The 13,921-nt window shown below is 36.6% G+C and overlaps 1 protein-coding gene and 2 non-coding genes across 3 annotated transcripts in view; 2 read left to right on the forward strand and 1 right to left on the reverse strand.

Moving 5' to 3' along the window:
* Nucleotides 1-13,921, forward strand: part of LOC125242750 (mannosyl-oligosaccharide alpha-1,2-mannosidase IA) — a 146,241-nt gene that overhangs the window by 93,687 nt on the left and 38,633 nt on the right. The gene's annotated exons all lie outside the window — the stretch shown is intronic.
* Trnav-gac lies at nucleotides 7,714-7,788 on the reverse strand. The gene has a single exon. It is a non-coding gene; the product is annotated as a tRNA-Val (tRNA).
* Nucleotides 8,072-8,145, forward strand: Trnap-cgg. Its single transcript has one exon. It is a non-coding gene; the product is annotated as a tRNA-Pro (tRNA).

Raw genomic sequence — 13,921 nt, forward strand, 5'->3', positions numbered from 1 at the left:
CTTCGGTACTCATTAAACATATATATAATTTTTGGGAAAATTCTTGTGATGCAATTGGCATATTTTGTGATCTTTCAAAAGCCTTTGATTGTGTGGATCATGGAACGCTCATTTTGAAATTAGAACACTATGGTTTGTCTATAAATGCCCTAAACTTTATGTCTTCTTACCTTAGCAATAGAACACAAACAGTAGTTGTTAACAAAACTCGCTCTAGCGGGACTGTAGTCCAATTAGGAGTGCCACAAGGCTCAATTTTAGGTCCATTCCTGTTTTTGGTTTATATAAATGATTTGCCATGTATAGTGAAAAACTTTTGTGAAATAGTACTTTTTGCTGATGATACATCACTGCTTTTTAATGTTGACCGAAAATCTACGGATTACAATGTAATTAATAGCACGTTAGCTGATGTACTGCAGTGGTTTACTGTCAACAATTTACTTCTTAATTCTAAGAAAACCAAATGTATTCGATTTTCTCTGCCGAATGTTAAACCAATCGATACAAAAATACTTTTGAATGATGAATGCTTAGAGATGGTAGATACAACACTGTTTCTTGGTTTAACATTGGACAAAAATCTACAATGGAGTCCTCATATAAAGAAACTAGCAAGCAAATTAAGTTCAGCCGCATACGCCGTTAGGAGAATCAGGCAACTGACTAATGTTGAGACAGCTCGCCTAGTGTATCATAGTTATTTTCACAGTGTAATGTCATACGGTATTCTGGTTTGGGGCAAAGCAGCTGACATACAGACTATCTTTGTATTACAAAAGAGAGCCATTCGTTCTATTTACAACTTAGGAACACGTGAATCAGTAAGAAAACTCTTCAAAGAAATTAATATCTTAACTGTAGCTTCCCAATACATTTATGATAGTATAATTTATGTTGTTAAGAATTTAGACTGTTTCACTAAGAATTCTGATATCCATAATTATAACACTAGAAACAAAAATAAGCTTGCCATAAAGAAGTTTCGTGTCCGTAAAGTACAGAAGTCATTTGTTGGGCAATGCATTCATTTTTATAATAAGTTACCTGACACTGCTTTGAGATTACCCCTCCCAGCTCTTAAGAACTACTTAAAAAAATCATTGATGTTAAAGGCTTATTACAGAGTCGAGGACTATTTGACAGACAAACATGCATGGCCCGAACCAGAAACTACAAAAAACGAATAGCAATTAAAATAATTGTATTATGTATAGAGGACACAGTTCAGATAAGAAAGCACATCAAATATTTCATATTTTATGTTGTGTAGGTAAATTACATATTTGATATTGAGATTCATATTATCTTTTTCTTCTATGACAATTTGATATGTTTTCTCTGAAGAAGAACGACGTATTATTAAGCAATAATATAATTTATTGAAATTGATTTCCATAGAGTACCTAGTCTGTTCATATTCTTTGATGAATACTTTTGCATGTTAAATTGTATGTTGTTATTTAATGCATGTTAATTATAAGATGTAATGTTTTGAAAAGAAGTTGCCCGCCGAGTTTCTTGCCGGTCCCATAGTGGATACCCCCCTCCCAACTGAGGGGGGACTGAAATCTTCTCGAGGCTGAGGCGTAGGGTTAGAGCCGGCGTAGCTTTATTTGACGTTCATATGCGCATTGTAATATGCCTACTTGAAAAATAAATATTTCATTTCATTTTCATTTTCATTTTCATTGTACTGGTCGGGTATGGCTCTGATCTGACATAATATATTAGTCCGCTTCCGTCTAACCCGTCTTCTTCAGACGTTTGCAATGTAATTTTAAAACCCACGTGGATTGACGAACTGTGTTTTACAGCGTAGTCAATGCAGCTGCCTTCACGGGTGACTATTTTAGAAGTTTATTTTCGCAGATATTTTAGCTTCATGCGGCATTTTCGGCCGAAAAGTCGGTGAGTGGGGATATGGAGTTGTAAATATCAAGTTAAGCTTATAATAAGCCGCTGCTATTCTGCGAGCGCTGCATTTTCCTAAGAAGCACACGTTTCACGTCATGTTTATAAATTGTCATAAAGTTTTAAGATAAAATTGTATTGGTATTCATTTTCGTCGTAAAGTCTTGTTTAAATAACATCCTGACTGACCACATGATTAAAAAGCTGGGATTCATGTTATAATATGAGAGACTTGCAGATATAATTCCTCGATACTTCAGTCATGCCACCAAACAGGTCAAATTAAAAAAAAAAGAAAAATAATACCAAATACCAGCTGACATGAAAATGACAAATTCCATTCTATCACTTTTAATTACTTTGTAGGTTTGGTTTGGTGAGTAAATGACCAAACTGCCGTCATCAACGTGTGTCCGGTCTATTAAATTCGGCTTATCAGACTAGTTATGATAAGTAACTTACAAGATATTTTGTATCTGTTATATTCGCAAGTTGCCACTTAAAATGAAAAATGATTGTTATTTCGAAAACAAGTACTTATTTCAATTCATCCGATCATTTTAAAATTTAAACATTAATTATTTACAAACACGTGTACATTCACGTAATATTTGCACATTTAGGTATAATACTTCCACCACTATGTCCACAAAAAAACTATAGGTAAAACAAAACAATATTTACACAGTAGCCACATAATATAATCATACGTTACCATAATCCAGTGTAAAAACAAGTGGCCAACAAGTACTTACTGGTTATGATGGCAGTATCATATCGGAAGTGTATCTCAATCCGCGCGCCGCACGAACTTCCGACTGCGCTGTCCAGTGATATTCACAGCGCTTATGCCTCTCCTACAAAAATATTATAATCTTGACATGATGTGCATAGTGTAAAAACATGACGTCAACGAGGAGTACTTACTGGTTATGATGGCAGTGCAGTGTCGGAAGTGGATCTAGACCCGCGAGCCGCACGAACTTCCGAGTGGTATTCCGAACGCTTATGCCTCCCCTACAAGAATATTACTATAAACTTGACATGATGTTCATAGTGTAAAAACATGACGTCAACGAGGAGTACTTACTGGTTATGATGGCAGTGCAGTGTCGGAAGTGGATCTAGACCCGCGAGCCGTACGAACTTCCGAGTGGTATTCCGAACGCTAATGCCTCCCCTACAAGAATATTACTATAATCTTGACATGATGTGCATAGTGTAAAAACATGACGTCAACGAGGAGTACTTACTGGTTATGATGGCAGTGCAGTGTCGGAAGTGGATCTAGACCCGCGAGCCGTACGAACTTCCGAGTGGTATTCCGAACGCTTATGCCTCCCCTACAAGAATATTACTATAATCTTGACATGATGTGCATAGTGTAAACACATGACGTCAACGAGGAGTACTTACTGGTTATGATGGCAGTGCAGTGTCGGAAGTGGATCTAGACCCGCGAGCCGTACGAATTTCCGAGTGGTATTCCCAACGCTTATGCCTCCTCTACAAGAATATTATCCTATTTAAAGGATGCGGTGTAAAAACAACAGACTAACAATACTACGAAAATATTATTTGGTAACTAACCACCAAGGACCGAGACTGTCAAGTCATCCTATCTTCATTTATAGTCAAATATTTGTAATATTCATTATAATTCTCATTTGTCTCAATTTAGTACAGTCAAGGTCACAAACCAACATTACAGACCTTGTCATTTGTCATACAGACGTGTAAATATATTTTTGGCATGTTGGCTTGTAAAGATGATTGTGAACTCGATCGTACATAAAAATGTATGGTAAATTAGTCTTAGTGGTAAAATACATTTTTCGTAAAACTTCCATAATTCCAATGGTATTGCTAAGTTAGTTAAAATTATGAAAGTTTGACAGATTCCGATCACGAACTCGTCCAACAATTAAGCACTTAACAGCCTTGTTTCAAGTAACTTAAACGTGATTTAAATTTTAAACATTTTTGCTTTTGCCTTTTATCGCAATTGCTTCCATCGCAATATTCCCAATCTAGTGTGGTCACATTCAAAATGTACCTTTGAGGTAGCAGACATGCATAATTGCATATACAATTACACATCCGCGACATGAGTTTTCAAGAAACTTACACACACTCACATCATCACTTGTAACGTCCGCTTGTAAGCCCTATACAATAAAAAAATCTTACTCATAATTGTGGACGTTCTTTTTTGATATAGGATTAAAGTTGTTTGAAAATTGTGGTTCTCATATCTTGTGTCCAACCGATATTGCAACTGTACTGTGTCACTTTTCATCCATTGAAAATAGTAAATGGGTGCGTGACTGAGCCATAAAACCCTATGATCCCCTTGCTCATCGGTGGACTTTACATATTTGCTATAAGGTTGAAGAATCGTCAGTAAACTACAGTTTGTCGGTCTGAATGGCCAATTCATTGCCGACATGCAACCACGCAACCACGCAACCACAAAGTCCACGCGCCGATGGCCCGGCACAATGCCCTGTGACAAATATGCGGTAATCGATACAAAGCCCGATAGTTGAATCACCGCAATTGTACAATGAGAGATGCGCAATTTTGAAGCCGCAGAGACTACTACCCGCAAACTAGCCGACGTATCGGAAGTAACAATCGTTGACGCTACGTGGCGATCGTAACCAAGTATATGTCTCTGTCGCGCGACTATAGAAGAGCGATAGGGAGAACTAGCTATGAAGCGTAAGCGATAAGGCGTTGTGTAGGTACCTAAGTAGATCGTAAAACTTGTCATTCGCACTGAAGTCGTAGCCACCGCGGAAGTGATGGCTTCTAATATGATCTCGGTGTTTTTTAGTCTACGGATGATTTGAACCCGTTTGAGTGACTTTTCTAAAAAACTGCATCTACGTCTAGAAAACTGGCAATGCGAGAGGACAAAATTCTAGGATGATCGTTATTGAGAACTGCCCGACCGAGACGTAATTATGGTCATCAGGCGAAATTGTTCCACTAAAGAGTACGGATGGAATGGAATGTTTCCATTTTGGTGAGTAGAAAAAGATTTTCGGTTACCTAGTTAAAATATTTGTAATCAGCTAAGGCTAATGCGCAGTAAACATTTAAAAATCAATCTAAGTTACGAGTTTTAACTTAACTGCATGCATAACTAACCCTTAAATGCATGAATTTTTCTTTTAACGAGATATTAATATATGTGGTAGACAATGGTTTTCTGACTCTGGGAAAAATAATTAAAAAAAAATTTTTATTACCGATTTTAATACTAAATCAGTGTTAGAAGTTAAATAGGCCAAAACTTATTTATATAAATATATAATTTTTGGTAAGTTTTATTTGTAAAGTTTTACCACTATTAGAAAGGTACACTATTTGTGAAACCATGATAAAATGTGTAAACATAAACTAATTACTAACTCCGAATAAATCTGCCTAAATCACATACTAAAAATCGCCATCATCCTGTTTTTTCACACTTTTCCGCCATTTCATGTTTATCCTTAAATAATAAATAGTAAATCATAATATTGTTTAATTTATTTAATTATTTATTAAATAATAATAAATACTGAATAATAATTAAGCTATAAATGTGATTTTGGACAGCTACATATTGAGCCACAGGCCATCAAATATATGATGCATATTAGGGCTTGCATTGCGGAATTCCGGAATCTCGAAATTCCGGAATTTCGGACAATTTTTCCGATATTACAGTTCCGGAATTGAAACACATAATCTCGAAAATTCCGGAAAACTCTATCTAAGTCTATTACCATTTACCACAAAATCAAAAGATTTGAGAAGCGAATGTATGGAAAATGATGAATATGAAAAGAATGATTAATTTTTTTACAAAAAATTAAGGTGTACATGTAGGTACCTAGGAATATCATATCCATAATAAAATCTGTCTTTTTGGGCTAACTTGGATATCTTTTGTCCCTACTCGAGTCTGATAAAGGTAATTCAATATTTCTTTTATTACAGTTATGTGAACAAGAAGTTATGCCATTCTTATAAATTATTACTTTTATATTATTCCGATGGTCAATGGATAAAAAAATAACTTTAACGTTGACCACTATCATAAAACTGGCACTAAAACCTTGTTTGTATCGTTAACTGTAGTTCGAAATACCTTGCAAGACCGATTTTGACACAAAATGGGCTTTCCTGTAAAATTACTAAAATTAAAATTTCAGTGTTATATGCCTTTCAGGTACGGATTTATTGTCTTAAACGTCGATTTATAATAAATTTCAATTTAAAATTGTACTATTTCATCAAAAACCCACCAGAAAACCAAACCAAAAAAAAATGTTCAATTCCGGAACTAGTTCCGGAATTCCGGAATTGAAGTCCAATCTCGAAAACCAGTTCCGGAATTGAAAATCGTCCGATATTGCAAGCCCTAATGCATATATACATCACCATGCATTTAAGGGTTAATCAAATTTCATTAGTTAAGCACTGATGATAATTTTTCAGATTGATATTAAATTTCAGTTAGCAAAACGAGGATAAAACTTTAGTGTCTTCGGAAAGCATGCTCCTTGCAGTTTCAGACCTCGTGAATCTCAAGAATTTTCCATGTCTCTTAAAGTTTAAGATGTTTCCCCACTACCCTATTTGAATGAATACCCTGTATGTTTACAGAAGAGCACCCTTCGTAAACAGGGGTGTTATAATTTGACGCCTGATGTCAGTTTAAGGAGTGTATTTGTGCTGTAGCTTAGTGACCTATTTCTTTATTCATGGCCGCCGTTGCTACGGCCCTTTAACCTGTTCTGATTTATTGAATATTTATGATTATGAATACAGTATTAAGACACGTGTGTGTGTAAATGTCGGCGCTAGGATTGTTCGTTGTTGTAACAACTTCGCCTGATATTGAAAATAATTGATCGCTAGTACTGAAATGTCTCACTAGTCAGAGTTACTAGGATTAATTTCCTTGTAGAAATACATATTTTTCTTGCCTATTGTACTAATAAAATATACGTTGCTTTAGAAGTATTGTCATGGAAATGAATACGTCAAATATTAGCTGCAAATAATTATCTCATGAAACGTCATTATTGACACTGACATATCCGATCTACAAGTCTAGTATAAGGTTTGTGTGTACGTACCTTATTTAAAATCTATTTCGAGCAGAGTTACACTGTAATTAACAGCTAACAGGGCACTGAAAACAAATTGCCTGTAAAAGTCAATTAGCAAGTCCACGAATAAAGAATTAATTCAAAAACACTTAGTCATTTATACATCTCCCAGTCTCATCAAATGACTTGGCGCTAAAGGAACCATTCCCCTTCGTCCGAAAAAACAATAGCCTCCATTTATTTACATTGAAAATCAATGCTATTGTCCCTAAACATCGGCGTCCGAATAAAAAAGGGTTTAATCATACAAAAATACTTTCCAAAAAAGGTTGTCCATTAAGTGAATTAAAAGCCCATCCATTTTGGTTTGTAATTCAGGTGATTCTGGAGAAGTCCGACCCTGCTGTTATTAGTATCGCCTCGCGACTCATATCCGCTACGTTTTTATACCATTTTATCAGTATTTTCAGAAAATTTAAGACGCTTAAATAAAATCTAAAGTAAAGTAAGGCAAGTAGTATCTAGTATCTAAAGTATTTAATTGAGACTTGAGACTAGCAACACTCGCCAAAAGTAAGCTCATCATGATTGCTAAACTAATTTTTACATAAATTTGTTTTTTATCATGCAGAAACGTCTGCGAGCGATATTACATATTTTTAAATTAAAGGAATAATGGAAAAATTCACACCTCCGGCAGGACTCGAACCTGCGACCTCTGGCCTTGTCGGGGCCATCACGCTTCCAACTGCGCCACGGAGGCCTCCTGGATGTGTGCGAATTTATCCATGCCTTCCCTCAATTCTCAACCGCCTTAGGGTGGCGTTATAGCAAACAATACCCGTAAGAATTGATCTTAACAGGCACTGTGCAGGCAGGTGTGTGTGTGTATGGGTTAGCACATTGTTACTGGCGAATTCTCAATGTAAATTGAGACTCCAGTGCCTGTTAAGATCTATTCTTACGGGTAGATGTTTGCTATAACGCCGCCCTAAGGCGTTTGAGAATTGAGGGAAGGCATGGATAAATTCGCACACATCCAGCAGGCCTCCGTGGCGCAGTTGGAAGCGCGATGGCCCCGGCAGGCCAGAGGTCGCAGGTTCGAGTCCTGCCGGAGGTGTGAATTTTTCCATTTTTCCTTTAATTTAAAAATATGTAATTATTACATAATTAAAGAGTAGTAAGGTATACTTTTTAAAATGGTGTCCAAATGGTTGCAAATCTACTAACAACAAGGGCCTACAAGACCCAACTCACTAATAGAAAGCTTTAATTGCAGCCGTACAAATTAGTCTCGAAGTGCACGATTGTTCGATTAGCCATTTGATGTTGCTATGTATATCAATATCACATTAAAGCTTAATTTTGAAGGCGAAGAAAAGGGTGGAGACTGGAGACATATAGTCTGCGCGTTTCGCGTCCTTAATTTTATTGAGTCATTTTATTCTATAATGAGAACAATGTAATAGATTTCTCAATTACCTAATGTTTAAATAAATAAATAATAAATATTATAGGACATTCTTACACAGTATAAGTGTAATTGAGTAGTCCAGGAAGCATTAGCATGTAATAATGATAACATAAGCTTGCACACTGCATGTAAATAGTTTTAAGTTTATTAGTGCCTAACAAATATGTAAGTACCTATAATATGTAAATGTTAAAAATGAGCGCTATCTCGCCAACAAACTGCAAGACAGTTTGGCGAGAAACATAAATGTGAACAATATAATGTACTTATTTGTTAAATAAATTAAAAAAAAAATCTAGATGGCTGAAGTCGTCCGCCCGCAAAGGGACTGGAACACATAGTCTGCACGCGTCTGTGGTGTCAAATTGACGCTCTGTCATTGATCGATTGAGGCGAGCGCCCGCACGACACAGACAGCTACGCAGGGATGCCATTACGACTGCAAATTGGGCTCTTGATAGTCAAACACTAAGGTGGACCAGCCATCGTGGTATCTACCAATGATCGCATTGGGTGAGTCAAAAGTGTCAGCTTTCAAGGGTAGTCCCTACAACTGCTTGAACTGAAGACACTACAACTATTTGTTCTGTCTAAATCAAAACCACTGTGTCTGAGATATAGACACAGTGGTTTTGATTTTAAAATGGCAACATTGAGTTGCTCAATGAATTTATTGTGGAATTAAAGAAATGTGTACAAAATAATCCTGCGTGTTCTCTAGATGTTAGTCGCTAGGTGCTTGACTGGTGTTGCAGTCATTTTGTAGATTGTTGTTCAACTGCCACTAGCATTAATGTGCGACATTCTAGAATATTTGTTATATTTGTGACAATCGGAGGCAATCCCACCACCGACGTAGCATATTGCCCGTAGCCATTACAGCTGCTCACACAGAAAATCTATACTACATATAATAGGCACTTTACAGCATTCGACTCTCCTCCAACCGTCAAGCTTTGAGAACTCACAGCCAGGACAGTAGACGTTAATCTTGATTACAGTGACGTTGACGATACGAAATGCGAACTAGCAATCCGTAAAATTAAAATTTACGAAGATAAAGCACGAAAAAAACGAGAGAGGGGACGCATCGTCGATAATGCAAAAACGACGATTCTTCGAGACTTTTCCTTTTTTGAAGATTTTTCCTGTGGATTAAGATGGGTGTTTTGATTACGAAGAAGCTATTTGCGTATTTAACCTTCTCAGTTCTCGTATTATATATTTTTTTACATATAAAATAATTTATTTTCAACTTTTATTGTGTTCTAAATTAAATTAAAAAACAAAACAATTGCTTCCGGGACTTAGGAAGTTAAATCATTTAGGTAACAGTATGAACAATTGTTGAACATTATCATAAATATCACACTTTCTAGCATTTATGAGAATATTATTATCCATATCTTCAATATTGTTAATTATTCCAATATAAACGTTTATAACAACTGGAAATCGTAATCGAACTTCTGTATTTTGCTTACAAACTTAAGGGTGGTCTTGAAGGTCCACTGACGATGAGTTTGCTGGATGGCAACGGGTCCTTTTTTCGGCGCAGTCGCTTTTTACTTTAATCTGGCAGGCTGGCCGTTAGAATCTTCAGTGGGCCCCAACCCAATATAGGTGTTTCGTGCAATTTTTGTGTTTATGTCCTTGGCAAAACATTTCGCATCTCCATAAAGACGTGGGTCCGTATTTTGTCCCCCTGGGGGTTATTATTATTATTATTAAGAGCCCGTATTGTCCCACTGTTGGGCAAAGGCCTCCCTCAAATTCCTCCACGCATCCCTATCCCCTGAAGTCTCCCACCTGTCCTCGTCAAAGGCGTCAAGCTCGTCGCGCCATCTCTGGCGAGGTCTACCCCCTGGGGGTAGCTTGTAAAAATTCAATTGCTAGTAATAACTTGAATAACTATTGTAATATTCAGTATTCACGTAAGAAAGTGGTAATCTTTTGAAGAGCTCCGCCAAGTCTCCGCTGTTTGAGTTTCCCGCTAATGAAAAATCTGCATAATGGGCCGCGCCCTCAGCTGATTCGATTTGTTCAGAACACGTTACCTTCGACCCGCACAAATAGTGACGGACTGCAAATCTATGTCGGGAATATTACTCGCCTTGGAAATATTTGTTGTTGCTGTTTTTATTTTATATATGTGGAAATTTGTAATCTTTTAAAGTATGTAAGATAATTACTTGGCTGGCGCGATAACCCAAAATGAGTTTTAGTTTGCAACAAAAGAGCACGCTACTTTGCTCAGTCTTGATAATCGTTAAGATACATCACCATTAAATAGAAAAGAATTGTGATTCAGTCAAGCTATGTAAGAATGTATAAAAAAAATATACACCATTTACGAACATCTGGATAAAATCCGAAAGTTCCAACTAAAATTGGCTATATCTCCAAAACTCTCGGGAACATAATGGGGACATGGAGGTCGTTCTGATAGCTTATAGGGTGCTCTATCAGCCACTTTCAGTTTATCGTCTCTTTCCGGGACAAACTACCTACAAATACACACGCAAAAATGCGAAAACCCTGTATAATTATATTTTTTATAATAAATATTAGAAATTCTTTTCTAGCGATAGCGCGTTTTGAAAAAAGTTGTTCTCTTGTTTTACCTTCATATTTCCTAGACTCGAAAATTCCCAGCCTTGTTAATTTCTCGTCCCAGCTCATCACTAGCTCGCTCTAATGGACTGCCGCTATTTACTCACAGGAGACAGTTTTTGTCGATCTCCTTCGCGAAACGAACGAGTGCCTCTTTGTGACTTCCTTTTCACGGGAAGGACTAACATGGTCATTCTAAGCGATGTCCAATAAAGTCCGATATATTGCATTTTTTTAGCCAGTAACACCGAACATTCTTTAAAGCACTACTACACATGCTGGAGAACAGACAAGACAAGGGGTTAAAAATCTATGCAATAATGGAGTAGTTATCCGTACACAAAACTGGACAAAGCATGTTTAATCTTTGTTTATGTTCATTAATAATTAGCCATCTAGGTTTAAGATCGAATGTTAAGATAGAAAACCAGAAGTAAAAACATCCTGGGTGGTTGCATCAAAACTATACATTTGAGGAAAGTTTGTAGGTACTTAAATTTTATTCATCTCCTTTAATCTTGCATTATCTGTGAGACAGAGACGCAAGCCTCCCTTCTCGTACACAAGCCACACCGGGGTTCAAATCACGGGCCGTGACGTAAAATAAATCACAGCCAAAACAGAAATATTAAAAAAGGTGACGAGGCAGAAACAATTAATTAATGCAAATGTGTAGCCCGGCTTAAAACTCCATTCGAATTTATACATTTTACGCGGGTATCTGACCGAAATTCTCGTTAGCAATATTTGCGGCTGGCGTTGTGACTTTTCATTAATCGTTTCTGTATAATATACTTGGAGTACAATTGTGACGTACTATTTGAAAAACAACATACATACATACATACAATCACGCCTGTATCCCATAAAGGGGTAGGCAGAGCACATGAAACTACTAAAGCTTCAGGGCCACTCTTGGCAAATAAGGGGTTAAAAGAAAACGAAACTGTGGCATGGTGTGTGTTTGAAAAACAAATAAAGTAGAAACACTATTAGTCACAGAAAACTTAATAGTGTTTCTACTTTTATTTGTCATTCTTAGTTGCAGACATCTGACGCGACTGTTTAGGGAAATAGAAGGCGTTGATCTCTTTTTCACGTACATTCCTATGATTTTAGAAAATAATCCATAATTCCCTTCGAAAATACCTATTTTTGCTGTATTTTTTAGCTCTTTAATTAATTTTCAGTTTGTTTAATACTTCCTTTTTTATTGCAGGTACGTTGAACCTTCATTCGTCGGTTGATTCGACACTTTAGGAAGATAATTGTAGCCAGTAAGTATAACAAAACTTGCACAAGAGCTCGTCAGATATGTAGAGCAAGCTACAACGGTGCATACCGTACCTATTATTAATGAAATTCATTCATATATTAGATATACCTACTACCTACACTTGTGCTGCGGATCGTCACATAGTCCCAAGATGGACCCCGATAGACATCGCCCATGGTCAAGAGGGGTCATCCACAAAAGTTCTACTTTCGTCGCGAAAATAGCGCTCATACTCTACAGAAATGAGTATTATATGCCATTGAATTTAAAGCTAAATTATCTTATCAAACGGCTTCTTCGCTTTTTATCAAAACTGTTAGGGCCACTTTCACCAACGAAAATGGAGGGTTAACCGACCATTTTATATGGAATTTAACAGATCAGAGCCCACTAACCCCGAGTTAAATGTTTGGTGCAAGTGGGCCTTAGAGAATAGCGTCATATACCTGACACTTCTGAAATGCCGGTAAACCAAGAGTTAACCTGATATTGCCTATTATAATGCAAATCATTTTCGGCGCGACCCGGAATCGGGAAAATATCTAATTTGATAGAGGCCACCGGGCTACAATTTATCAATATCATTTCGCTGACGTTGACAGCCGCACCTTTCCTAAAGGGAAGCTAGTGCTTTCATTTTTGTTGGCGAGTTATATTAGAAAGAATCTATTTTTTCAATCCGTGATATATTTTGCAACTAATGCTTTCTTGCTGAAGCGAAATTCTAATGTAGTCGAATGGGATCAAAATCATCTAAGATGTGTAATAAAATTTCCGTTCGAATATCGTTCACACGGAAAAATATCGCTGAGGGATTTGTAACAAACACCCTTCAATAAAACGTCGTCGAATTTTTTCTTTGGGTGTTTAACCAAGTTTGCTTTGCGAAGAACCGAAATGATTCAATAATAAAGTGGCATGAATAAAAGAAATTGGCTTACAGCGTTGCGATCAAAGCAATCAAGCGGTGCCCTCGGCACCGACCGCTCCGGGCAGTCTGTCCCTGTGTCTGTGTCTGTGTCACTAAATAATGTAGATATTTATGTTTATACACCGTGTTTCACTTAACACTAAAAACCTGAAAACAGTTTGTTCAGAATCGAGAGTAGAATCGATTGAGCTATATCTTGATGGGGGTAATATTTTTATTTAAATTTGTATTATTAGTTATTTTTTAAGTGCCTATTCTATTGTACTCGTAAGACAACATTGTGTATATCGAATTGCTAGAGGTTGTTTACCTTTTTCAGTATTTAGGGGTATTAATACTGGCTGGTTACTTGGACGATTATTTTTTCCGCTACGAGTTTGACGTTGTTTGTCAGTTTAATCTTAATGTTTATCATAAGTCATAACAAATTGAACTCGTACCTAATTACAACCTTGTCATTTTGAATATTGGGTTTAAATTTGCTTACTGCGATTACCTGTCCAATTTGAAGTTTACTGTGACAAAGCTTTAAAGTGTTTTACAATGACATCTTAGCTGTCTATTGGTAAACCTTATGTCGTTGCAGTAACGTACACAAATAA

Source organism: Leguminivora glycinivorella, chromosome 3 (genome assembly GCF_023078275.1).
Source record: "Leguminivora glycinivorella isolate SPB_JAAS2020 chromosome 3, LegGlyc_1.1, whole genome shotgun sequence".
In the NCBI taxonomy this organism is placed as follows: Eukaryota; Metazoa; Arthropoda; class Insecta; order Lepidoptera; family Tortricidae; genus Leguminivora; species Leguminivora glycinivorella.